This window comes from Protopterus annectens, chromosome 8.part0, assembly GCF_019279795.1.
Source record: "Protopterus annectens isolate FY-2018-M chromosome 8.part0, PAN1.0, whole genome shotgun sequence".
Lineage (NCBI taxonomy): Eukaryota > Metazoa > Chordata > Ceratodontiformes > Protopteridae > Protopterus > Protopterus annectens.
Window position 1 is genome coordinate 164,024,781 of NC_056741.1, and position 10,451 is coordinate 164,035,231.

General features: G+C 43.4%; 1 protein-coding gene across 1 annotated transcript in view; it reads right to left on the reverse strand.

Moving 5' to 3' along the window:
- Positions 1-7,450: 7,450 nt before the first annotated feature.
- The window catches only part of LOC122808173 (beta-citrylglutamate synthase B-like), a gene marked incomplete at its 5' end in the record, with an annotated part of 511,166 nt that continues 508,165 nt past the window's right edge, over positions 7,451-10,451 (reverse strand). Inside the window, one exon of the mRNA XM_044079142.1 lies at positions 7,451-7,664. The remainder of the gene's footprint in view (positions 7,665-10,451) is intronic.

Sequence of the window (10,451 nt, forward strand, 5' to 3'; positions counted from 1 at the left end):
CTGAATTAATACTAATTTCATGAACTTTAATTTAGGAGTGAGGTCCATTCCCATAATGGTATTAGAAACCCAAAAGATCCACAGAATTAAAAACAATCACAGTTCAGAGGCTACTCATTACTTCTCATCACTGCTGATGTAAAACTGTTTCCCACCTACATAACTCACTAATGAGCTTGAACAGTCATACAGTTGTTACTGTCAACCCATGGCCTTCTTACATTACCAAATCTCATTCATCAAAAACTGAAACTGACTAGTACTGTCATAAGGCATGGCACCTTCAATGGTCAGTTACACACTCAAGACTTGTATGTGACCTGCACTATTAGCAGACGACTGGGAAAATTCCCACTTGCCAGAGGTATAATTACTACTACTGGCAATTTTTACCTCCAGGGGGCTTTACTTATTGTATACTTTTTTGTGCTCTTTGAACTTTCCTACATACTACTGCTCTTCAGTCTTTCTCCTGGATATCCTATCCTACACACACACAAACACTTATTCCACTTGTGTACAAGAGATGACCATATAGGAGCAGCAACCATTCTTTCAGCATAATCAGCACCTGAAAGCAGTATGCGATTGCTTCAAACTGAAAAAAACAATCCACATTAACTTGAATGGGAACTTAGCAGTTACATGTACACTTTCTAAAAGTTTGCCAAGAGATGCAACACAATTAAGAAATGTGTTAAGTACTGACCAAGAATCTGAATGCTCACCCATGTTTAGCAAGTCCTGCCCACCAAGTGGTAAAGAAATGAAAAAAGTGCAGATGCTACCTCATTTACTGCTCTAGTAATGTGGTTGTACAAGCAGCAGACTGCTGGAGTTATCTGATCTCAAGTACAAATACTTTAAAATAGAGTTCAGTGTTATGGACCTTCTGCAACAGACAACTTCATTATTATAACTTCTTGAGGATTCCTACATATGATTTTACCTCTTAAGATAGAAGGGGAAAAAGGTTTTCATGTATGCATGAAACGAACAGTCATTCCATTTCTACAGAAACATATAGCTTTTTTAATCTTCAGATTAGTGATCAGAATTAAACCCATACTGTAACCCACGTTCTGTTAGCAGGCGAAGTTGCTGGAAAAACTGGATGAGGTAGGATGGGACTACCCAAGGCCTAGTTTCTCATCTTCCAGGGATAGCAGTTCAGTTACATAGCTAAAATGCTACCTGGCAACCAGCCACTTCTAATAAGAGCAGGTGTAAAGCACTAGCATCTGCCATGAACAGCAATGACCTCTAACCATACAGCATGTCTAGTTCTTGCAGGTACTGGCCAGAAATGAAAGTACACAGCCCTGTATGATGGCCAGTATCATACCCACTCCCAATACCTAGAAATTAAAGGAGAACCCCTTGGAATGATGTGATTGCTATCAGGTATGATACAGGAACAAATCGTTGTCAAGTCAGACAAAAAAAAGAGCAGAATACAAGTCTGCAGGAAGACTATATCAGTCAGTGGCCAGGTCAAAAAAGCTAAAGAAACACCAATCACTGGTTAAGTCACAAGGGCATACAAAGTACAGTTGTGTACCTACCATAAATGTAGATGTTAGAGTGTATTCACTGTTGCAGTCATTACTCTTGGGTTATCCTGCTGGCAGACTACCCTCAGTCGGCCAGAATTCCAAAGTCTAGGTCCAGCGTCGGTTGCTGTTGCCTCTTCCCTGACATCAGTGCATCAGGGGTATAAAAGATGCAGCCAACGCCATTTTCTTCAGTTTTTCGTGCCCCAGATGTCAGGTGCCCCCAAATTGGTAGGCTGAAAAAATATGCCAATATGCATGCACAAAAATAACATTTCCTTCATCTACAAGCAAATACACCACATAGATTGTATAGGAAAGAGAAGTACAGATAAGTCCCAGCAAAGAAAAGGGGGATGGTGGGTGGGTAACCTGGACTGCAACAGTTAATACACTCTAACATCTACATTTATGGTATTTACACAACTGTGCTATGTTCATTGTGTTTCACTGTTGCAGTCATTACTCTTGGGTTGAATCCCAAAGCTGAGGATGCGTGGCTGGGCTAAATAGGATTAGGAGAGGCTATGAGGCCCTGCAGAACTGCAGTGGCAAAGCCTGCTCTGGATTTAGAGTAAAGCGGTAAGTGGTAGTGCTTTGTGAAAGTGTGCACTGAACTCCAAGTTGCAGCCTCTAAAATATCTTTGGTTGGTATGCCTCTGAGGAAGACTGCTGAAGTGGCTGCTGCTCTGGTAGAATGAGGCCTAATGTCCTAAGGCACTGATTTGCCATGCTGAAAATAGCAGAAACGGATGCAATGGCCTATCCATTTAGAAATAGTCTGTTTTGAGATAGCCTTTCCTTGTGATCCTGCAGCATATGACACAAAGTTGCTCAGTCTTTCTGAAAGCTTTAGTTCTGTCCAAGTAGAAGCGTAACTGCCTGTGTATGTCCAAAGAACGCAGAATTTTCTCACCCTTGTTCTGTGAATTTGGATAAAAGGTAGGCAAGTGAATGATTTGGTTGAGGGCCACACTGGACACCACCTTGGGCATAAATGTTGGGTTTGTCCTCAGAGACACCCTGTCTGGATGAAAAATTATAAAAGGTTCCACAGCCATGAGTGCTTGTAACTCCGAGACTCGTCTTGCAGAGGTTATTGCTAGGAGCAGAGCTGTTTTTCAGGATAAGAATTTTATATCTGCTGTTGAGGCTGGCTCGAAAGGAGGCAGTGTGAGTTTTTCCAAGACATAATTGAGGTCCCCAGGCTGGAATTGGTGCTCTCCTTGGAGGCCTAATGTTTTTGGCCCCTCTGAGGTACTGCCTTATTAAAGGATGAGAAAAGATAGGTGGTTCCGTATTGTAATGGGCTGAAATGGCAGAGGCATGAATCTTAATGAGAAAGAAAGGCCTTTGTTCAGCATCTCAGTTAGGTATTGTAAAATCTGAGGGATATTTGGTACACACATGTCCATGCCTTGTTCCTGGTTCCAAGAACAGAATCTCTTCCATTTTTCTGCATAAGATTTTCTGGTACTGGGCCTCCTGGCCTCCAAGATAACATCCATAACAGCTTTTGAAAGAGGAGTGCTCTGAATGGCTACATTATCCGCCATGCTGCCAGATTTAAGGTCCTGAGTTGGCTGTGCAGAATCAGATTGTTTTGTTGGGTCAGCAAGTGAGAAGTTTGAGGCAATATCCATGCTGGACCTTGAGACAAGCTCTTTAGGATTGTGTACCAGTGCTGGCGTGGCCAGTCCAGTGCAATCAGTATCATTTTTGGCTTCTCTTGTCTGACCTTTAGGAGTACCCTGGGAAGGAGAGGCAGTGGAGGAAAGGCATATACTGTTAGATTTTCCCAGCTGAAGGATAGGGTGTCCACTTTCCATGCTTGCTTGTGATAAATCCTTGTGCAAAATCTCTGCAATTGGCAGTTGTGAGGGGAGGCAAATAGATCTATGTCTGGGCATCCCCATTTCCTTGTTATACTGAAGACTTGTGGATCCAGTTTCCATTCGTGGGGATCCATGAGGTTTGTTAGTTCGTCTGCCAGTGTATTTGTTTTTCCTGGCAGGAATTGTGCTTGCAGGTGAACTTGATAAGTCAATGCTGTGTCCCATAAGGTCATTGCTTGTCTGCAGAGGGGGTAGGAATGTGTACCTCCCTGCTTATTTATGTACCACATGACTGTAGTATTGTCTGTCTTTATCAGTAGCTGTCCTGAATGAAGCAGGTCCTTGAAAGCTGTCAGGGCATTTTGAACAGCTAGCATCTCTTTTTGATTGATGTGAAGATGCATCTGGTTTGCAGGCCATGTGCCCTGAATACATTTTCCTGTCATATGGGCCCCCCAGACATAATCTGATGCATCTGTTGTTAGTGTCTGTCTGGCTGTGGGTAAACTGAATGGCAGACCCTTGTTGTGGTGACAGGCCTCTGCCCACCATCGAAACTCCTGTTGCAGGCAGGGAATGAGTGCAATTACCGTCTCCAGGCTGTGGTAATGCTGAGTCCAAACACTTTTTAGATACTACTGTAGTTTCCTCATATGCAGTCTGGCATATGGAATTAGTAGAATGCAGGATGCCATGAAACTCAAGGCATGCAGGATTTAGCTTGCAGATAAGTGGGTTTTTGTTGCCAATTTCTTGAAGTAAGAAGCCAGTTGCTTTGGTTTGTCTGGCGTGAGATAATAAGCCATCTGGGCAGTTGTATTTAAGCTTGCACCTAGGAATATTATCTCTTGAGAGGGCACTAGTTTTGATTTTTCGTTTACTGTGTACCCTAGGCCAATTAGTAATCTTTTTACAAACGCCAGATGCTTTAGAAGAATGTCTTTGTTCTCTGCTTGAATTAGGCAGTCGTCCAAGTAGGGATATATTTGAATTCCTCTGTCTGTAAAATGCAATTACTGGTGCCAGGCATTTTGTGAAGACCCTGGGTGCAGTAGATAAGCCAAAGGGCAGTGCAGAGAATTGGTAGTGCATTGAGCCAGCTATGAATCTGAGGTATCTTCTGCAAGATTGTCTGATTGGGACATGCAGGTATGCCTCTTTTAGGTCCAAAGTTACGAGCCAAGCCTTCTTGCCCAGCATGGGCAGTAGCTGCTGTAGAGTCAACATCTTGAATTTTGGAACTTCCAGAAACATATTTAGTATAGACAGGTCCAGTATTGGTCTCCAGGTTTTGTCCTTTCTGGGCACTAGGAAAAGTCTGGAGTAAAATCCTTGCCCCCTGCTCTTGTTGAATGGCCCTCATGTTCATGAGGGCTGTAATTTGTTTTGTGCCTCTGCCCACTGATTGTGTGGCAGGTCTGGCATATCTTTTGACCTTGGAAGGGTGTGAAAATGGAACCTGTAGCCTTGGGACACTATGTTCAGGACCCATTTGTCTTGGGTAACCATTTGCCAATTTGATGAAAAAGTGCTAGTTTTCCCCCTAAGGGGGCTGCCAAAAGAAAAGTGCTTGGATCTGGCAGAGGTAAGTCATTGGGACTGTTTCCTGTAAGGTTGTGATTTGTCTTCTCCACTTTTGGAGGTAGGAGCACCCCATTGTTTAGGCCTGTATGAGCCTTGGGGCTGAGATCTGCCTCTGGGACGCCTGTATCTGCCTCTTTGTGGTCTGTCCGACACTGAAAAGGACCAATTTTTAGAAGGCCAGTTCCTGCTAAACCTGGGTGGCTATACCCGTAAGAAATCCTTGATTGTCTGGATGGATTTTGCTTTATACTCCATTTTTTTCAACACCTCTTCTGCTTTAGTACCAAACAAAGTATCATGCTGCAATGGAGCATCTAATAATTTTACTTTAACATGATCAGGCAGATTCTGTTCCTTTACCCAAGCATGCCTTCTAATAACAGAACCTGTAACAGCGGCCCTGCAAGAGGCCTCCAGTGAATCATAACCACATTGCAAAGTATGCTTTCCCACTTGTTCAGCTGCATGCACTAACTCCTGCATTTCCTTGTTCTCTGAATATTCAGTATTTGCCAAAAATTTCTGTTTAAGCAGTGACATTAAATATTGCTGATATTTAAGCATATGAAACTGACAATTTAAAGCCCTTACAGCCAAGGTAGCAGAAGTGTAAACTTTTCCCCCCCATCTGTCTAGAGCCCTAGAATCCCTATCAGAGGGGACAGGGTTTTTTGCAGTGGAAGCTTTAACCCCTTTGGGACCCTGAGATATAGTTTCTGGGACAAGAGCGGGGTTTTTATATAGGAATTTATGAGAATCCGGGACCCTGTAGTATCTGTCTGGCTTAGCAGGTGCAGGGGGAAAAGAGTCAGGGGACAGGCCGGACTCTGAAAATACATCATCTACAATGTCTAGAACAGGTGGAATAGCAAGGGGTCTGTGCTGAGGAAGTAGCAGAAAGTCTCTGAGCCTTTTCTTAGATTGAGAATAATCTTGGCTCTCCCAGTGGAAATGCTCCCTCATGGTATGCAGGATTTCCCCAAAAGAATAATCCTCAGGAGGAGAGGCTGAAGGAATGGATTCTTCAGCATCAGAATCCTCATAGGGAAGCATGGAATAATCCTGTTCAGAAGAGGAATCAGAGGAAATAGAAACCTGATTAGAAGAATCATACTCTGTCTCTTGCCTAGGCCTCTTATCAGGAGGGGGATGGGAACCCCTGATCAAAGTAATTAGGTCTTCGACCATTTTGAGCCTCTGTTTTTTAGGCATGGAAGTCTGAGTAGGAGAATGCTGTACATGTTTCTTTGTCTTTAGAGCTGCTTTAGTCTTTGAAGCTGAAGATGGCTTAATATATAGTTGTGTAGGTCTGAAGACACCCTCAGAAGCAGATGCCTGCTCAGCGGCTCCGGACCCATCTGAGGGAATGATTTCCGAGTGTCCAATACCTTGAGTATCCAGAGGCCCAGTCGGCTCCACGTGTGAGTTGGAAGTGGCCTGTGGCTCTGAGGTAGCGGACGCCAGGGGCTGCGAAAGCACCTCACTGAGAACCGGCGACTGGCCTAGCGGGAGGCCTCGTCGTCGGTTTTGGACCTCGGATGCCTATCCTTTTCCTTGTCCTTGCATTTTTTGTAAACTCCGGTCGTCGGCTGTTCCAACAGCATTATATAATTAAATCTTCCGCCAAAGTAATGAAATGCAAAATCGAACAGACACTTAATAGTGCGTTGGTTAAACCTAGCACAAAACTGACAGCTAGCAACGTTGTGATCAGGGCCTAGGCAAGGAATACAGTAAGAGTGAAAATCCTTATGAGGTATTTGCTTCCCACAAGAAATACAATTGTTAACTTTTTCTGACATCGGTCTGGAGCAAGAAAAAAGTTTCCCCAACGGGGTACTTAGCTTTAAAGACGACTTTGGTTCTGAAATTCGGATTTGAAAATCTCAGGAGTCGGCCGACTGGCACTTGCGAACTGCTTTTGCTTCGGGCACCGCGTGGCAAGAAAGACTGAAGAAAATGGGGTCGGCTGCATCTTTTATACCCCTGACGCACTGACGCCAGGGAAGAGGCGACAGCAACTGACGCTGGACCTAGACTTTGGAAATCTCACTGACAGGGTAGCCTGCCAGCAGGATAACCCAAGAGTAATGACTGCAACAGTGAAACACGATGAACATTTCCAGTGCATGAAAATGTTGCCTTTCCATTCTCATGTCAGATAACAATTTCAATATCTAGCACGTACAATGTTGCATAAATCAGATATCCTTGGGCAAGACTTACACATGCAAGAAATAAGGACCTCAATAGTGCTTATAGTGAAACAGCCCACACATTGTCTTCAGTTAACAAGTCTAACTTGGAATGGTTACAAGTATTACAATAAATCTTTAAGGAATGTTTAAATCAAACTTCACACTATTTTTGCAATAACCTGTCCAGTTAATCTTCTTCTTTCGACTTTTCCCAGTTAGGGGGTCACCTGTCCAGTCAATATGAGTAAAAATATAGAACAAAAATACGCATACTCTCAAACAAAATTCAGAAATATTTATTATAATTCTCTTCATGCAACACATGGAATTCATCTTATGCACAGCGCAGTTTTTTGTTCAGGAATAAACAAAGCATCTCTTTTCAGGATCCTACTGTTCCTGGGTCAAATGTTCAAAGAAATTTTGTCAGCCCTCAATTTAGGATGTTTTATACCAGAAGAAATGGTACAAGTATTACTCTGGTCTCCTGAAACCTGAGGAGAAAAAAAAATTGTTTGAGAAAGCTGTCAAAAACATTTTCCCACAAAGTTCTTAACAAAAGCATGACCTTCAGATTTTCATTTTAGAAAAGTACAGTTATGCAAGTTGACATCATAAGTTATGTACTTACCATAATACTAAATCCATGTGGTTTTGTTCCAGCTGGCTCAACAAATGTGTTATCATATCTGACCTCAGCGCTTTAAGAGTTCCCCCAGACTACCTCAGCTTGAGTTTGCCTGCTTGTAGCTAGCACTTCACCCACGAGTACAACACAGACCTATCAGCCTGTAACTAAGCCACAAACACAGCTTCTGGCTGTCAAAAAGACAGGGCCAAAAGTGACACTTGGGAGATGGAGGCAAGGAATGTTTAGCCAGACGAAAACATGGGATCTAGAATTATGGCAAAGTGAATAACTTTCATATCCAGTGTTGTCTTTTCTACACGACTCTGGACAGATTCCCAAGCTACCTGAAAACCTGGGCAGTACCCACAGAAGAATGTATGAAATCTAGACTGTACATCCAATCTTTAATGAGACAACGGCATGAATGGTAGTCCAAGCAACAGTCCTCTATGAGGACTCTAGCGAAGCAAACAGTGGAGGTAGCCACAGCCGAGTGAGCCTTGAGTTTGCCAAGTAAAGTTAAAGCTATTTCAAAGGGTATGCAGTTAGAAAGACTCCTGGAAAAAGTCACTTTAGAAACCCCTTGGCCCAATTTAGTCTTAGAAAATCAGACCAGGTTTTTCAATCCTTTTCGAACATCCTTTGTGCAATGTAGACAAAATTTGAGCGGTCAGAACACCAAATTTAAAGTATATTCCCTTTTTTTTGGAAAAATTTGGAAAGAAAACTGATACATTGTCTGAGATTAGATTCCTAGGAAAAATGAGATTAGTTCACAAGGATACCTATTATGGTAAGGAGGTCGGCAAGCTAATGCTTGCAGCTCAGAAATCCTCCTAGCTGAGAATGCTACTAGAAGACACTCTTCCAAGTAAGGAATGCCAGTTCTACTGAGGATGGTGGTTCAAAAGGGATGGGGGGACTAGTTAATGGCTATATTATGATAGTAAAGCCTTGAAAATTTTCAAGAAGGTAAGGGAAGCTTGATTTTGTCCATGTAAAAACTGGAAATGGCTGACAACTGCACTTTGATGGTTGAGAAGCTAGCACCTTCTTGAAACAGACCCAAAAAATCTGGGTCTCAAATGAATGGTAGTGTAGCTAAAAGAAAAGATCCAGACCTTTGCAAGATGCCTATAATGCAAATATTTTCCATTTTTCAAGATCAACCCTCCCTAGTGTTTGTTTTTAGGACAACAAAATATGAATGACTGTTATAGAAAATTTGGTGTCTCTGGCCACGATTAAAACTGGAGAAGCCATGCAGTCAATTATGTTTATGTCTCAGTGAAATGTACCCAACAGGTTAGACAAAGCATCCTGGCCAAAACCTTTTGGTTCTGGGAGAAAGGCCCTGGGGGAGGGGGGATAAAAAACACACACGTCTACTACAGACAGGGTCTTCCTTCCTGTTCACTTCTGGTAAGCATCTCTAACTCTGTCCAAAGTGTAGTGAACCATCGAAGGGAGCATTAATGAAGGACAGCTTGAAGCATTCCATGAAACTGCATAATGCGTATCCAGTAATGTCAACAAATAGCAATGCTGGTGTCTGCTGCCCTTGCTGTGACATCAGCTGTATTGGAGATCAGATGTACTGGTCATAGAAGCAGGGTAGCTAGCTGTGACTCCACAGCTTTCTGGATGTCAGGCAGATTACCACAGTAGTAGTTACGACAGTTCAAACAAGTCATATGGGTCAAATAGTTTGGTGCAAGAAGTGTAAACGTTGCTGGAGTACCATTTCCTATGTACAGTGCCCTAGGTTGTCTATTAGAAAGAGAGCCCTTTTTTCGTGGCTGGTACAACAACCATGCTATCTATAGGGAGACCCTTGTGCCAATGAGCTTGTTCCTTGGTATAACCAAAATGTTACCCGGTTCCCATGGGAAGGTTTTTGAGCCCTGGAAGGAACCTGACTTGGTGGAACACAAGTCTATTAGCTCATCAGCAGGCAGGACCACCCAGACAGTGGATCAGCCAGCCCCAAAATCCTCATGGAATACAGACTCTTCGGAGAAGAGGGCTCCAGTGGACCAACCCCCTCTCTGTTATATTAATTCTACAACACATCCAAAGGTGAAGTCTTTCAGAGGGGATCTTTTGGGCCTCTCCCCTTCATTAAATTTAGTATTTTCCAAAACAGACTCTGGAGAGAATCTAAATGCTATCCCTTGCAGAACAGTTTCCTATGGCCCTTCCCTGTGGAGACCTCCAGGGAAGAGTCTGAATCAGAGGGGGAACTTGCCAAGGGAAAACCCTTGAGGTTTAATGAGGTTGATTGTCCCTGTCAGGCAGGATGAGTGAAATGGGGACAAAATCCAAAGGAGGTTGGGATGGGACAAAGCAAGACCTGGGCACGTCCTCTCCAGACCTGGAGGGGACCCTCTCAAAAGCCAAAGCCAACACAGGGAACAAAGCTGCACCCCCTCCCAACTCGAAGATGTCAGTGGTGCCCAACTGCCTAGAGCTGAAGCACCCAGGGGCAAGGATGGCTCAAATGAGCCAGACCACTGAGCCTTGGCTCAGACACTTCTGCTCTGGGACACATCCTGATTTGCCGTCAGGAAGGTGAGGGAAACAGCTGGAATTGAAACTGAAAGCACTACCAGCTCTGACACAGGTGTCCCACAGAAATGACTCAGAAAGT